The sequence below is a fragment of the Strix uralensis genome, chromosome 11 (genome assembly GCF_047716275.1).
Source record: "Strix uralensis isolate ZFMK-TIS-50842 chromosome 11, bStrUra1, whole genome shotgun sequence".
Lineage (NCBI taxonomy): Eukaryota > Metazoa > Chordata > Aves > Strigiformes > Strigidae > Strix > Strix uralensis.
The window spans coordinates 1,108,481-1,125,302 of NC_133982.1; the positions used below are offsets into that span (position 1 = coordinate 1,108,481).

Sequence of the window (16,822 nt, forward strand, 5' to 3'; positions counted from 1 at the left end):
TGTTCTCGTGGGTCCCACACATCTCGCCCTGTGCCCTTGGCTCAGCAGCTCAACTCTGTCTCCACATCAAGAAGGCAGAATACAGCTGGTGGGACTGCTCCCAATCCCAGAGGAGCGAAATATTGATCTCAGTGTTAATGGCAAAATCTTGGTCCAGCTCAACTCAATAGTCAAAGCCCCAGGGACTTGGAGAAGCCATTTAACTTCCTCCTTTGAACACAAGCACACCCCCCCATCAGGCTTTCAGTCACCAGCCATAGATTGTTAAAACATGATGCGTACAAGCTTAGTGTGAAATGGTTTATGTGGTGGACAGCACAGATGAAAGCCTGGAGAAGCTCTGGGTGGATGCAGAATTTGAGGCTCTGGGAAAGCCCAACTCATCTGAGACAATACGTGGGTCCCATCTCAGCTCACCTGGCAGCAGCCTGCAGCCGGCAGCAATGGCAACAACTCCAGAGTCTGCAGACCAAGACGTGAAAGGGGGCAGAGGACGATGACACAAATCACACTGACATTGTCCAATCCGTTGGGTAGCCAATTTGTGGCTGCACAGAGCACAGGCCACGCTGGACAAGCGTCAACCTCCCTGCAATGTCCCTGCTTATGTGGGTGGCTTGTGCATGCACATTTAAATCCCCGAAATCTATCCTAAAGAGTAGGATCAACCTGCTCTTTCTACCCCAAAATTTAGGTATCCGACCACTGGGGACCGTCTTTGCAGGCAGGGAAAGGAACAGGCACCTCGAGAAGACTATTCTTCTCATCCCAAGAGGTCTCCAACACAAGGCAGACAGCACTTTGAAAAGGTTTGTTTTTCTCCCATTTACGGGAACATGCCTGGTTTCAGACACAGGTGTTAGGACCAGTGAATCCCCTCCTTTGAGCTAAGCTCTTTAATTAACACTTTCCATTTATCCCGCCCAAACTCAGTGGACTTCTCCTCCTTTCCCTTTCAGAGCTGGTCCTGCAGCCACCCTCGCCTGCCCGCGCCTCAGGCTGCTGCTGCCTGGCAGGGGAGACGGGGAAGGCGAGCAAACTGAGGGGTGATATGGGGCAAAGAAATTCTGCTGCTCCTCCAGGACTGCAGGCAGAGGGCAAACAAAACAGCACCATTAATTTAGTGAAGAACCTGCTAACAAGCTACCACCAAGGTTTTCTGCTGTTGCAAGATGATACTCCAAGTGAAGGGAAAAACAAGCAACATTATTGCAAAGGGAAATATGTTTATACTTGTAATGTAGCATTTTCCACCCAGAGGCTTCCAGGACCTGCTGTTTTCCTCCAAATCTTTACTTGATAAAGTGAGGAAATATATGTATTATAGCTAAAGACAAGTCAGTGACAATTTAACAACTGCTTTCCATTTTGGTGTCTTTTGAGGGTATCTAACAACTTTCGAATGGCCATAGAAGGTTTCTAAAGGAAGCCCTGTGGCTTCAGGAGAACAGAGCCAGGACCTTGAACGTTGAAGAACAACTAGCCTGAAGGACTACAGCAAAACTGCTCCTTGCTGAGCCCACGGCAGAAGCGGACGCTGAGAGATCCCCTACCTGAAGTGGGGTCCCAAGTTGAGCTCCGGAGCAAAGGGTTTGTCGGTGACAATCGTGGTGCCAATGCCAACAGCCCGGACGAGGATAACGTAGGTGTGGCTGTTCTCTATGAACAGGTTCACCTCATCCTTGAATTTCTCCGTGTCATCCAAGTTTGCTATGACAGACACAGACACCTCTGTCTCAGGGGGAATCACTCCTTCACTGGGTTCAATCCTCCAGCACGAGCATTTGCCAGCCTGTAAGACAAGCCAAACACTAACTTAGCATGGAAACCATGGACCCTGGTCTCTTGTGGGGTGCAGGAAAAGGAAGGACTAAAGATATGAGGATAAAAACCATAAAGGCTCCATTTCCCTAAATCCAAGCTAGTGTCTGGAAACAGCAACTATGCAGGAGCTTCTACAACCTGTATTTTACCTTCCTTTAACAGACTCACTTCATTAACCCAGTTTTCTCAACCCAAGGGATGCTCATCCTCAGGAGGAGGTTATTCCCCCTCCAGTCTCTCTTTTGGAGTGCATACCAAAGGAAGCTACTTTACCTCTCTTGGCTTCCTGACAATGGTGGTTGGGTTGGCATAAAGGCTCAAGGCCAGAGGAAGCCAGGACTGCTCAAATCCCACCGCAGCAGCCACACGGCTGGGGGATACTGCTGAGAGCCTAAAGAATAACTCTGCAAAACCAGCTGATCAAAACCCTGACACCAACGCCTTCTTTCCCAAGAGTTACTCAGTGCTTCTCAACAGCCCCTGAAGAACTGAAGCACTCGGTTCCCACTGATCACCAGCTGCAGTGAGGTGCCCCAGTGCCCTCTGCTTTGGAAAATTCAGCTATAAATGTCCATAGCAGGGCAGTAAAGCAATAAGCAGAAAGCAAACTGGAAGGCACGTGCCCTGTAAGCATGGCCCAAGCTTCCCAAGCACTCTCTTCCCTCTGGTTTCTCATGGACCTCCCTCCACGGATGGGGCAGTGAAGGTGCTGGATCCCCGGCCCCTCTAAAACCACATTCCCAGGGAGCAAGCCTGCAGAGAGGAAACGCACACAGTGCTCCCTGGCCAGCAGGAACCGCACTGGGAGGCAGATGTACGGCTTCCAAGTGTCCATCACGGTGGCAGTGGTGCCTGCACCCCACAGTTCAGTGCTGTGTTTGGGACAACAGGCACTACTCACCCAAAACTCTGCAGTATTGTAAGAGAAGAGGTTCCCCCCCCCCTTTTTTTTTTTTTAATGGAAAGCAACATGATCCTGACATGATCCAAGCAAATGCTTGATCCAGGTGAAGTTAGCTCAAGTTTCCATCCGTCAGACTGGCAGCACTCAGCTCTAACAGGACACCAGCAAGCCCAAGGGAGAAGAGCATCAGAAAACCAAGCAGCACTTTGAAGTCTTGGGAAGCATTTTAAATAACCCCCCAAAGCGACCTCTGCTAGCAAGGGTAAGACTATCTGCGGGCCAGGGAAGCAATAACTTGCTGAGCAGGCAGCGTCCCAGCAGCGTGTGTAGGATGCCCCAGCTAGGATAGCTCCTTAGGCTGGCTGTGCCCTGCACAGAGAGCAGGTCAGGTCTGCATGTCTGCATCCCAGGATGGAGCATGCCAAAGGCATCAAAATTATTTCAGGTGTTGGCAAAATCAATCAGCTCCGCTCCATTTAATCTGTCCTCTAGAGCTGCAAAAGAAAGTCTTAAAAAAAGCAAGATGAGAGTGGGATAGAGGAAGGTCGTTGGCACAGGGTGTACTCTGGGGCCTCACAGAGGATCCCACCAACTTCCTCTGCTGCCCCTGCATCCCGTGTGCAGCCCATCACCAGCCTCAGAGGCATCCACTGCGCTGCCACCAGCCAAGGGCTACCCAGCCAACACGTTCACACCAAGCTGGTGGGTGTTAGTTTTTCTTTGCCCTCTGATTCATGGTAGCTCGCCGGAAAAGGAGACCCGATAGCTCTGCTCCAGAGGTGAATCTGCATGTCTGCTATCTGGCAAAGCTCAGTTATCAAAGCTTGGCAACAAGCCAGGCAGTAAATTTTACCCAAGAAACTATGATTGAGAAATAATGACAGGCTGTCTCGATGGAGCCAGACTTTGAATTTCCCAGGGTGAGCCAGGGCCAACAGCCCACTCCAGAGGAGCAGGATTCGCATCGTGTCCTCATTCTTTCGGTTAGCATTTGGTGTGGGTCCAAGGGGCACCACTAAACAGGAGACCTGCCGAGACCAAAAGGCTCTGCCGGGCCAGACTCACTCAGGTTTCCAGGTCAGCTTCTGCCTACGTGGATCCAGGCTGTGTCCCAGAGACAAGGAATCTCTTGGAGCCAGGCTAAAAAGTCCCCCCACTTTGAAGACCACGATCTAACTTCTGATAACGTTCCTGCTACTCGCTTATCCTTGAATGCTCCAGAACACAACCCAGTCACCCTGTGCCCTGGATAGACAAAGACGGTGGCTATTTTTGTCCCTGTAGGGGCTTGCACAGAGTCCCTGAGTGCTAGGCAAGGGTGGGGATCAATCACTTACTCAAGAAGTTCAATGCTGAGATGATTAGCTTCTCCCAGGACAGATTTCCATTGCGAGTAAGAGGTGCCAAAATTTGGTTGTAAGACACCACCGTGCATCCAAGGGAGGGGAGGGGAGGGATGGGGGGATGGGAGAGGGGGATGGCTGCCCTAAGGGACGACTGAGGAGCCATCACACTCAGTTCTCTCAGAGCTACTTAAAGCTAGTTAATTAAAGTGATCTGGTCATTCTGGCCTTGCACGAGTGAAAGAGGAAGCAGAACGCAGATATTAAAAATGCAGCTGTACTTTACCAAGCCACAGCTCTAGAGAGAGAGCATTCATACCTTTGTCAGCTGACCCATCGCTCCTCACAGAGGCTGCACAAGAAGGGGAAATAAAACCTCATCCTACATCAGTTGTGCACAGAGTCTCGTCCCAGGTGTTTCAGCAGTCCTGAGGTCGGGGACCCTGCGTTCTTCATTTTGAAGCTGCTCTTTATCCACACAAACTGCCAGTGGCAGAAGAGAGCCCCAAACCGCCCTGAGCCCCAGCAGGAGGTGGAGGTCAGGGCATGAGGCTGGCTAGATGCTCCCACCAACCACCAGCCGCCTCCTGGCACCTCAGCACCAGCATCTCCTCGGCAAAAGCACGGATGGGGACCACTTTGGTTTAGCCTCTGCCCCAGAGCACCATCAAGGGGATGTTTTATGAAATCAAAAGGCAGAGGCTCTAAAAAAAAAAAGTAGTGTGGCACTCAGTGCCACTGACAACAGAGCCTAACTTGTCAAGCTTGGTTCAGCCAATAGCAGACTGCTGAGTGAGCTAACGAAGCTTGTCTCCGCTTGTGTCCCCGGTCCATAGCTCACCCCTCCAGATCCCATCTGCACTTCCTTGCTGGGCTGGGGAGATCAGGGCCACCTGGTTTGATAACCAAACTCCTCCTGCTTTTCCTTTGGGAAAAGCACCCGGCTGAGTCACTCTTGCTTGTAGGAGCATAATTGCCTTGAAGATTCTACCCTTCTTTAATTCAGTTAACCAACAGGTGCAGCATGATACGACAAGCAGAATAACAATTTCTCCTATTACTGAAAAACAGCAATTCTGAAAGGGCATGAACTCATGTAAGATACCTTACGTGATAAAAAACAAACTCTCCCCTGTGGCTGGGTTTCAGGCACCTTTTCCAAGGTCTCCTCCACACCTCTGCTCCCCTTTCTAAGAGCCACATGCTCTGGACTTAAGCCTGCTGGACCTAAGCCTGTGTGATACTGGGAGGGACAGAGCCTTCCACCTTCCTCAGGTTTTGGTAGAACCGGTCACCAGGGCAAGACTGACGCTCCTGGCCATGACCCCTGCTCATGACTGATGCCGTGTGTTTCCAGGCACAGTTGGCTACAATGAATGGTTCCCTCCAGCTCTGGCAAGACCAAACTGGGTGGAAATCAGCAAACTGGTACTGCTGTATTAGCAAAACATGGCCTTTAAAACCCAAAGCAATGGTTTAAGCCTAAAGGTGAGCTTTTGGAGCACCATGAGGCTCTGGTGGGACAGCTCTGGAAAGATTTAAGCCTGTGCATCTTATCTTCAAAAGTTTTGCTCACCTTGGAAGAGACCACATATTCAGGGCCAGTGCTGCCCATATCCTGGAAAGTTAATTTAACACTCATTTCTAAATAGCATTGCAGATATCATTTGAAGGGCACAGCACTGTCTGTCTGCCTGTGTCTTGCTACAAGCAAACACTGATGGGCTGGCTAATTATTCAGATGCTTGGGGGGAAAAAAAAATAAAAACCAGCCCCTCTTGTCAATTCAAGTCTGCTCCAACTGCAGTTGGAGAGAGCTACAAACAATGCCAACACACTCTTCAAAGCCTTCCCTCTCCACAGCCTGAACAATTCGCTTGGATATCAGCAAAACTGCCCATCAGCCAGAACAGGAAACAGAATCACTAAAGCAGCATCCCTTATCTCCATGTTTTGTCATCTCTCCATATGGCCATTTCTTTAATAAAGGGAATGTTGTCAAAAGCTTGAGATAGTAAGCAATGAAATTAGTAAATGAAACAAATCCTGCACTAATGAGGAGAGAAGCAAGTACGGGAATGGGAACTGCGTGTTCTCCCCTTGCTTACATCACGTTTGACCATGAGCCTTTACACACTGCCTGAAAATCAATTGACTTTTCTTCAGTGAATGCCAGTGAGAAGATAAACAGTTACAGCTTTTTTTTTTTTTAAATAAAGAAAACTGGGTCTCTTCTGCAATGTCAGCTCCACTTGAATCTGACGGCAGCTCGTCCCTGGGAAGGTGGAGGGGGATCCACTCACCAGGCACCCTCCTGAAGAAGACAACACATCTGGCTGTACGACTGCTGCTGGAAACCAGGCAGCAGCGAGCTCCACCAGCAGCACAGGGCTCTGGATTAGGGAGGTCAAGGATCAGGTCAAAGGAGTCAGGACCCCAAATTAGGACTGTCATAAGAAGAGAAAATCCCAAGAAAGGTCTTCTCCCTCCTCCCTCATTACAAGGCACTGGGAAACCGCTGTTTAGCTCCCTATGGTGGCACATGACCGTCCCAGCATGGTGGCTATGCAGGGAGAAGAAAGCTGCCACTGATTAACAAAAATTACACCTCTGTATTTTCTTTCCTGATCACACAGGCATGATATGCAGCTGCCTTCTGTGGTGCCAAGAGATGTCATTCTTAGCAGCTGAATAAAAGATCCTCAAGAAGACAGAGTGACAAAGAACAAGTAGGAAATGATCAAAGAACGATGCTTTTTCCTTTCTGCAGGGAGAGCAAACACTCCCATTAACCAATACAACTCTTTTGCACTTGTCAATATGGCAAAAAAATCAGACACTTAGGGAAAGAAGATGACAGTGGCAGCAAGGAGGAGAAACAGCCATCTTTTTCAGCAGGTCGCATCAGTCCCAGCTAAGCTGCAGCAGCCCCTTCACATTGACCTGTTCCTCCAGTCTTTTCTGCCCAAAAAGGCACAAACCCTCTCCTTGCTGGATCCAGAGGATCCTCTAACAGGGCTGCCTGGCAGCTGGGAAAGCAATCTGACAAGGAAAAGTATGTCAGACACACACAGGATTCAGCACGGGATGACACACTGGTCCCAGGGGTCACAGACCTGCAGACACCCTGGCACGCAGGGATAAGCCAACAGAGGACTAGGCTACGAAGTCCCTACGCTCTTCTTCAAACCAAAAAAAAGGCCCATCTCAATGCACAGACTTGGAGGGTTTTTATTTATTTATTTCTGGTGGCAGAAATGTTCAGTTCTGCTCCCTACAACTCAGAATATAAAAGACTCAACTCATCCAACAGAGAAAGAGAAGATGGTACGGGGAAGCCTGTGCACGAGGGGGACTCCAGGTAATTCCTTAAGTCACCACCCCAAAGTGAAGTTATCCACAAAAACGCATCTTGGCTTGCTCAGATAATGGTCTTTTCTCCCATAGAGCAAGAAGAAATCTTGGCTTGACAGGAACAGCAATTTGCATGTGATGGTTAACACCACCACCAAGGTGGCACCATGGCCATCTGCATTACAGCATTTTCCTTTCTTGTTTCAAACAAGATACCAACCTTTTACTTGCCCTGTTGCTGTCCCTTAATTTAATCTCATTTGGTTTGTGGAGCTGCCAGTCAGCGTGCTGTAACATTGCTGATCCAATGCTGCTGTGAATCATAGCACCTTCATTTGAGCAGGGACCATGATCTATAAGCCTAACTGCAAACAGCCACAGTTTTGAGATCAGCCATCAAACGGGAGACTGGAAAATCACAGCTTACCGTCCTGCAGCAATCTCCAAGCAGGAAATCAAAGCAGCAGCTTTTCCATCTTAGAGAACACAAGACTTGGGTTCAGGGGCACAACTGGATGCAGGATGCCCAAGTCACCCACCAGCTAGGCTAAGGGACAGCCTCTGCTCTCAGAGGTACGTGTGCAGTTCACCCTGACGCCCGACTGCATCTCAAATTTTATCTCCAAAACTATTCAGTCCTCTCCCCATCAATAAACGGCCAGGCAGCCTAAGGCAGCAGCAAAGGGCGAAACTTCAACTGAGGCAGCAAAGCAGCACCAAAGGAGGCAGCTGCTGAGGGCAGGGGAGCAGCTGGAGCACACCTCGCCTGCCACAGTGCTGCTCCTGCCCAGCATGCTCAGCATCAGGGGGCTGAAGAGTCTGAAGACCCCTTGCTGAAACAACTGATCGAGCAGGTTCTCAGGACCTGTTTCCTTGAACACTCCGTGATAGCAGCAGCTGTCCTGAGAAGCCAAGATGCTCACCGTGGGGTAAGTCAAGCCTGTGGGGTCAGCAGGGGGGACTACGGAGCAGTAGAGCCCACCCTTACTGCAGGGAAAGAAACTATCCCTGAACCACCCCGTATTATTGTTCTATTTATTGATTAGCCACAATATTTGCAGAGATTGCAGTGAAGCAGGATAGGATTTATTGCCCAGTCCCACACCTTAGGGCCCTGAGGCAATGCAGAGGCAGATATACCCTGCGAGCCCCCCGGGTACACTGCAAGCTGCCCGGGGAGGGAGGGAAGGCGTGAGACTGGGACAGCAGTGCCTGAGCAGCTCTGTGGGTCAGTGCCTCGTATGAGCACGCAAACCCCATCATTCACACACCAGTACCACCCACCCCAGATGGCTTGCTGTCTGCAGAGATGGAAAGCAGGTTTTCATTGTGGAATCAAAGCAAGCTGCCCTGGGAATCCCCCACTTTGAGGTTGCATTTATCCCCCAAACAGCTGGAAAAGCAGCATGAGGGAAATTCAGCCCCCTCTTTGGCCCAGGGACTGAGCCTGTACTCTCACACACTGCCTGATGCTCCATCCACAACACCAAGTCCACAGTGCCAGGTCTGGGCTAACCAGCCCCTGAAGTCTGACCCACCTAGCATGGAGAAGAACAAACCTCCTCTGAACCCTGTTTTCAAGCCCCTCACAGATCCCCCCTCCAGTTGGGAGCACACCCCACCCGGCCTCAGCACACGAGCCCGTCCTGGCTGCATCAGCCCTGCTCCCCCTGCCAGGGAGCAACCCAACCTCCTTCGGCTCTGCAGCTTCTCACACTACGCAGCCTCCATGAATTAAAGAGCCTTTTTCTGCAGCCAGTCTCCAGAGGTGCTCTGCAATGCGGCGGAGTCCACAGACTCTGTAGGTACATGACCCTTACAGACTCCATAGGTACACGACCCTTACACGTACATTCTTGTGCAACAACCCAGCTGGTTTGACCCCCAGTAGGTGCGAAACTCACCTCACTGCGAGCAGTTTGAGGACAGACCTCACACCCTAGTCTCTACCATTAACAGCAGTTCGACACAAAGCAAATGCAGATCTAACAAGGAAACAGTGCGGAAACCCATGCCCTTTCAGGAGCAAAGGGCCACAGCGTTCTCTTGGTCTCGGAGCTCCAAACACATGACTCAGAGCTAAACACCTTCCACAAAATAAAGGGAGAACTTGCAAAAATGATCCAGACTCATTTCTGCTCAAACATCTATGCAAATTCTCTGTTTTACTGAGGGGTCCCCCAGCTAAAACTGCCCCCAGAGGCAGGCTCCTCTTGCTGCATTGTGACAGAATACGTTGCTTTCTCAATCATATAGTGATATGCAAATGTTGCATATAAAAATCAAGTCACAGGTTGCTTGTCAGTCATTGTTGTTGGAAAATAGCCCCACAGATACTTACCATCTTTGCCCTGAAGGATGCAGGGATGACACTCTGATTGGAGAGGTGGAGAGTTCAGGAAGCATCTTGTATAACTTGGATACTGCCAAAATTTATCTTACTTGGATGCACATAGACAACTGGTCTTTCTCCAGTGCTCACTAAATGGATTTTCCGCTCCAGAAAGCGGGTAGGAAAGATCAAAAAAAACCAACAGACAAAGTTTAAAATGATTAGACAGCTCTAAGGGTACTCCTAGACTGGGGGATAATTATGGCTGTTTGAAGTTTTTTCAGTGTTGTAAAACCAAAACAGAAGGCCTGGAGCAAGTGTGGGACCTGGACTGATCCCATCTGAAAGCCACAAACTCACGTTATCAGGGGATAAAGAAACCCTGTTTCCCGTGCTTGCTTTTTCACACCTCCTCCACACTGTTAACTCTCCCTCCACTACCTTGTGCCTGCTCCCACTCCTTTTACTGCTCAGTCTTGCTCCAGACCACCCTCCCTGACATCTGCTGCTGCACAGCACACTTGGACAGTGACTTTAGTCCCAAAGCTACACCTATGAAAGCCAGCACAAGTCAGAGGCAAAGCAGGCCCTTTAGAGTAGAGATCACGCAAGTTAGTTGCCTCTGATTTGCACAGACGTGTATTCCTGGTATTATATGGATAATGTGCATTAATTGTTAATTACATCATTCAAGCAGTAATTTTTTTCTTTTGACAGTCTGAGACCCAGAAGTTCTGTTCTTGCAGAACTGGCACAGACTATTGGAGGAGGAATGTGGATGGATCCCTTTGCTAAAACACCTTCTCACATCATTAAAAACATTCATGAGGCATTCAGGAGATTTAGCAGCATCATTTCCACTTGTTTTATTAAAAGTTTAAATCCCTGTAACTACTTTCAAAATGTCAGCCTTTCTTTCTGTTACAGAAAGCTTAAGGTTCCCAGGAATCCTCTGACATCCTCTTTCATGCTCAGAGAGATGAGAAGACGGTTTAAAACAGCTGCTTCAAAAGTTGATATCATTTTAAATTAAATTTTAATTAACTATATTTGTTCTCGATTTCAGCTAGATGAAGCCAGGACACTACAGACAACATTCTCTTGCCTACATTTTGTTGTCATTGCTGCTGTTGTGTATGCCTGAATGTGAACATCATCTTTCAGGAGGCTTTAGTCCAGCAATGTTTTGCCCCATCCATTTCTAAGCTTAATAGAAAAAAAAAAGTCTCTGTGCTCCAGGCGCAAGCAATGTGGAGACTCATGAGTCTTTGGCTGGGGCTCTTGGCAAAGAGATATGATGGATGTTTCTCAGAGTGATGGGCCTGACTTTCAGCATGGCCTCTTACACAGCACTTGCTTTATCAGGATTCAGGGACGTCCCTGCATGTTCCTGAACAAAAGGCCTAACGAAGCACCAGTGCTGTTCATCTAACAGCACAGCAGAGTACGAGACCCAGGGGTTGTTCTGGGCTTCAGACTGGCCTTCTTATCCCATCTGACCTACCGTAATTAAATGCTGTGTCAGACACTTAGATTACCACCTAAGATGATACATCCTTCCTCTTCTCTAGGTGAAGGGAAGTGGCTGCAAGTATACTTGAGATTACAAGACCTCCTGACCTTGTTAATGTATAGAAACCAGTAAAGTAGGACGTTTAGTTTTAACATTAACCATCACTAGTGTTTCACTAGCTTTTATTTTTCCTGTATTTTACTGCAATGTATATAATTTCATTTATATTCTTTTCCTAACTACCCTCTGACATCTTACCCACTTGTAAAACATCTTGAAACCTGTAACTCTTTGCCTAGTGGAGATAAAACAGGCCTTGGACAGTCTGGTAAACTCCCTGAGTACATCCCTGATAACAGGGACCTAAAAATGCAAGACAAGCGCCTGAGAAGACGCCAGTGTCAAGAAAAGCGACTGGAAGCTGGTTTAAACCAACCCCCTCGAAACAAACAGGAGCCGAAGGAGGGATGAGGTCACTCCATGACCATGTACGGACATGGGAAACCTAAAGTTCAGCTAGCAGACAGTGTGAGGAAGACGATGTGGACCACCAAGGGGGGAGAAGACCCTCACTCTATTTTTACTACGCACGCTCAGACTATGTAAATGAATTCTGAGAACCCATTAGCATAAGACTGTCTTTTCTAGGAAACCTGATGCATATGTATGCTTTTTGTGTATATTAGTCAGAGAGTTTTGTTAGTAAGCATGGCACTCATGGTGGAGCGATCCCCAGTGCTGCCCAGCGCTGCGAATAAAGAATCCCTGCTGAACAGTTATACTGACTGTGGAGTGAAGATCTTTGTTTCACAGGCATTAGCTGTTGCGTATGCCACAAAAACCCCTTCTTTCCTTGTCCACACCAGCATATATTACAAGTTCTTGTTTTCCCGGGAAGGATCCCCCGAATTAGCAACCCTGCCTGATGCTTCACACCCCACTAAGATAAGTCGCACAAAGGCCCACATCCCCTGGAACTCACCAGAGGGGATCCTTCACTCCCAAACACTGCAACATGAGCAACAGTGTCCTGCTCTCCCGTCACCTGGGCCTCCAGGGTCAATGGGACCTCCACTGAGCCGCGAGGCTGGACAATCCCCCACTGCATGGGGCTGGAGTACCACACAGAAGAGTCCTCCTTGTGTTCCTGTAAGGGACAGAGTGAAACGCAACACACAGGAGTGACCTTTGAGGAAACTTTGAACTCCTCAACATCTACACAATGGCAATTCACACACATTTTCAAAAATCCTCAGGAGAAAGCAGAAAGGTACAAAGCAAGATGCAAGACTTGTATGGGCTTAGCATCCTCAGGGGGGCCAAAAGCTGCTGCACCCACAAACACCCACTCCTGTGCTGGCAGCCTCCTTGTAGCAGCTTTTCACAACCCTCTACGTTCTCCTGCATGAAAGCATCCCAAAGACTAGAATATAAACTGCTTCCTAAAAAGTTTAAACTGCTTCCTGAAGTTTATATTCAGGTAGCTTCCTATTTAACTGCTTCCTGAAGTTTATATTCAGGTAGCTTCCTTTTCTCAGCAATCTTTAGGTTTGAATATAAACCAGCAAGGTCTTACCTAAAACCCTTTTTTTCCCTAATAAACCCCTTGATAACATCTGAGGGCAGGAGGCAGATGCAATGCCAAACCTGAGGGAGAATCCTGTAGCAGCCTGGAAGATCGCTGTCGTTCACAAGGGTCAGCATCTGCTGATAAAGTAATTTTAGAAAGCACCGTCCAAACATCACGACGGGGTCGAGCACTCACAGTGGAGGAACCACGCATCTAGGCGAAGAGATGACTAAAAGGGAATTAGAGACACTGCGAGAATGTAGAGTTCGTTTACTCCCCAAGTAGCATGAAATAGAGCATAACACACTTGTCAAATGGACACTTAATACCCCTACGGCGATAAGTCGTCTTTAACTTCTTCTGACTCCACCACCTCCTGTAAAGATGGGGCAGAGCCCTGGGACTCAGCCTCGCAGAGGCTGCCAAGTGCCGAGGCAGCGCACGGTGCCCTGTCCCAGAGCTGCCTGATCAGCTCTGCCCGCTCTTTGCCCCAGGAGGCTTGCAAGGACCCTCCCAACAGTCCCAGCAAGGTGTGAGCTCTGGGGGAGCCTTCCCACCGAGGACCAGCGCTCACCAAGGCTCAAAGAGCACAAGATTCCAGGGTCTCAGTGAAAACGACTCCCTCCTCTCCCACACCGCTGTTGCCCTGCCTGAGAACTCAGCCCTTTGCCCCAGCGATGGAGGGCACAAGCCACCCCCTGCCTTAGGCAGTGGGGGATCCCCCTCTCCCAGTTCCTGCACCCCCACGGCTCCATGCACTGTCTGTCCCTATTTGCACTTGTTTTACAAAACTGCAGCCCAGGCACTGACTGGGTGACTCTGCCTGGGAGAGGGAACAGCACAGTGAACTCACCCCTCTTGTAATTAAACTGACACCCCCTGCAGCACAACAGCATTGAATCTGGCTGCAGCAAGAACAACTTTTGGCTTAAGTCTGAGAACATTAATGCTCAAAAGAACCAGAGGGAAGAACTGAAACATGAGCTCACCTTCCACATCAAGGACTATTTTCCCCTTCATAAGATCGTGCTTTCCCTCACCAGTCCTGCCATAAGTCCCTTTCCCATTCGCATGCACCTTCGTTAACTGACCCAGACACCAGCTCTCAGCAGGCTGCTCACTGCAGCCCAAATGAATGCTGTAGTTTGGTTGCAATCCAGCACAAGTCCACCACTTGCAGGAAGGAGGAATGATGGCCCTTTGGAAACTTATTACACCTCAAGCACCGAAAAACAGGACAATAATGAATTACTGTTCCCCTTCGAAAAAGGCTCAGGGCCATGCCTGTCCACGGAGCACAGGTGCTGCTTTCAGAACACTGCCGATCTCACATCTAGCTGGGCAGAACTAGCTCATTAAGCAACACTTGTCATTTGGAGATGGAGCCAGCAAACCACGTGCAAGGCAGCGTGGTGATGGATGCGCGAGGAGAGACGACGAGCTGCAAGGAAAGCGCCGATACCTGGCTGTGAGGAGCAGCGCCGACACCGCCTTGCCAACACCGCACACGTCCACCACCAGTGCCAGCTCGTAGCTCTTCACAGTGTTGGAACACAGGGTGACCTGGGGGAAGAGAAGAGCATCAAACACTTCATCACTCCCAAAAGCCATCGTCCACGTGTGCTGTCCTCCAGTTCTCGTTCCACGGGCGGGAAAGGGAGGATTTTGCCCTAACTCTTCTGCTGGTCCATGTACAGAGCACAGTTGCTGGGAGTAACAAAAGTCTTCTGACAAATCTGCTTTGTTAAATACACCTTGCACTTACCAGGGCATATGTAAGCACGATTAGATTAATGCTCTACTCACCACTGTATTAAAATTAAGGGACTAATTTTTAATCTCAACTACAACAGCATAAGTCCAGAGGCAATCTGTTGACTTCAACATTCAGCTTTACGTTGGGAAGCTGAGGGCAAAATGCAGCCCAGCAGGTGCTGTGCAGTTCATGGCTGCCAGAGCTTCTCCAGTCCCCACTGGAGATCACCGCAGTGAATACAACTCATTCTGCTCATCAGGAGAGGAGAAATAAGACTGGGAAGAAAAGAAAACTGCTTTATACAATGACATCTCTCTTTTTAACAGCCACCTTCTGTCCTTATTCTTCCTCTGCCCACTTTAAATCAAGGAAACTGCTCAAAGCAGCTCTCAAAAACATACGAATGCCTTCTGTACTTGACCATATGGTACATGATCTTCAGCTTACGATTTCGGAAAGAAAGCAGTGGTCCTTCAGAAAAGCCCTAGAGTAACCCAGCTAACAAATGCCTAACACTAGTGCAGGTATCTTACCCACGTTATGCTCAGAGCTAGAGGTGCTAAAGCCCTCTCATCCCTCAGAGAAGCTCCAGCTCCACCCGCCGAGCACGTATGGCCGGACTCTTCCCATACCTGGATATCCAGGAATCCCAGGGGGCAGATGGTCCCTCTGCGGGGCTTTATGGTAAATTCGGTTGGCCTGAGGTGACGTTGGGCTCCCTTTCTCCAGAGTAGGCGAGTGTTGTCTGACATCTGAACAGAACTGCTGACACTGGGCTCTCCCAAGCCGTCCCCAGGAATGCGAAGGTTGAAGGTCAGGGGCACCAAGGAGGTGTTAGTGAGGCGACACGACAAGGTGTGAGGAAAGCCTGGGAAAATGACAGAAATATGAATTTATGCACCAACTGTCCTGTGATTCCTGGTGTGAATAGCCTGTTGTGATAAAACTGTGTTTGGAGTTTAGCTCTTTTCAATCTGAAGTACAGCTAACTGAGAAGCTACGCAAGGAATTAATTGTCACTTAAGTTCCCTTTTACGCTGATCACAGATTCCTTCCTTGGAAATGCCCACTCTTGGCGATGCTGAACACCAGAAGTTTCTCTCTAACTGTGAGGACCTCTCTCACCTGCCCCCAAACCAGCACCAACTATTTCTCACTTACGAGTGTCCATCCAGACAGACCATTTTTTCTGAAAATTCAATCCGTAAAATGCCCTGTGAACTCTGCGAACACTCCCACAGTTTTCAGTATATAAAGTCATCGAGAAGAAGCTACAGTAAAAGAAAGGAAGGATGAAACTGGGAACGACAGCATGATGCAAAGCACTCTAACACAGTTTCTCTAGGCAGGATCCTTAAGGCATCTCCTGTCTGGGGCTACCAGACTGAGCACATGACAACTCCCAGCTTGCTCAGAAATCAGCAGGAGCCATGTTCCACCTTCCCTAACGAATGGGACATGGCTTCCACACTGCACACTGGCCCGCAAAGGTCGACATCACTTTAGCTGTGATACTCCCCTTCCCTCATGGAAAACCAGTGACACAACCACACCTGGTGGGGTGTTCTGCAGAGACAGGACATCAGCCCACAGGCTGCTCTGGCGTGGACATCTGGCTTGGCTGGCCAGCTCTGCGAGAAGGAGATATCTCCCGTGGCCTGCTTACCAAGCGTCATTTGAATACAGACAGGGAGGAAAACCAACTGCAGTCACAGCGGGGAGTTTCTCCATGTCCAACACCAGTGTCCACCTCCAGCAGTTACTCCAGCAGGGAGGCAGGAGGGGCACAAAAAAGACAAACACAGACTTCACAGTCCCAAACGAAACCAAAGTTGCCAGATGCAGGTCAACAGTCAGCAGCACAGTTAAAAGAAGCAAAAATACAATAGCTGCCTTCAGCTGAAAAGGCCTTACTAATGAAATGAGATTAGGGAGGATGAATCTCCTATTACATAACCACATTTCTGCCTGGTGTGTTTCTTGTTGTTTTATTCAAAAGGAAATAAAGAAGTGGCAGAGTGTGATGGAGGGAGAGGAGAAGTGGCTCAGGAAAGGTAATGAGTCTTCTTAAAAAGTCCATGAACAGCATGAAAACACAGAGGTATCCTGGACACAGAATGATAACGGCCCTTCAATCAATCCACAACTGATTTCACATTTAAACTCTAGATCCTCTCAGTAAAAAGCCTTTTGTGAGACTGAGATGGAGAACCAGAATCTGCGTTT

The 16,822-nt window shown here is 48.9% G+C and overlaps 1 pseudogene; it reads right to left on the reverse strand.

Annotated features, from left to right (window-relative positions):
- Positions 1-16,822, reverse strand: part of LOC141948420 (hydrocephalus-inducing protein homolog) — an 87,804-nt pseudogene that overhangs the window by 51,502 nt on the left and 19,480 nt on the right.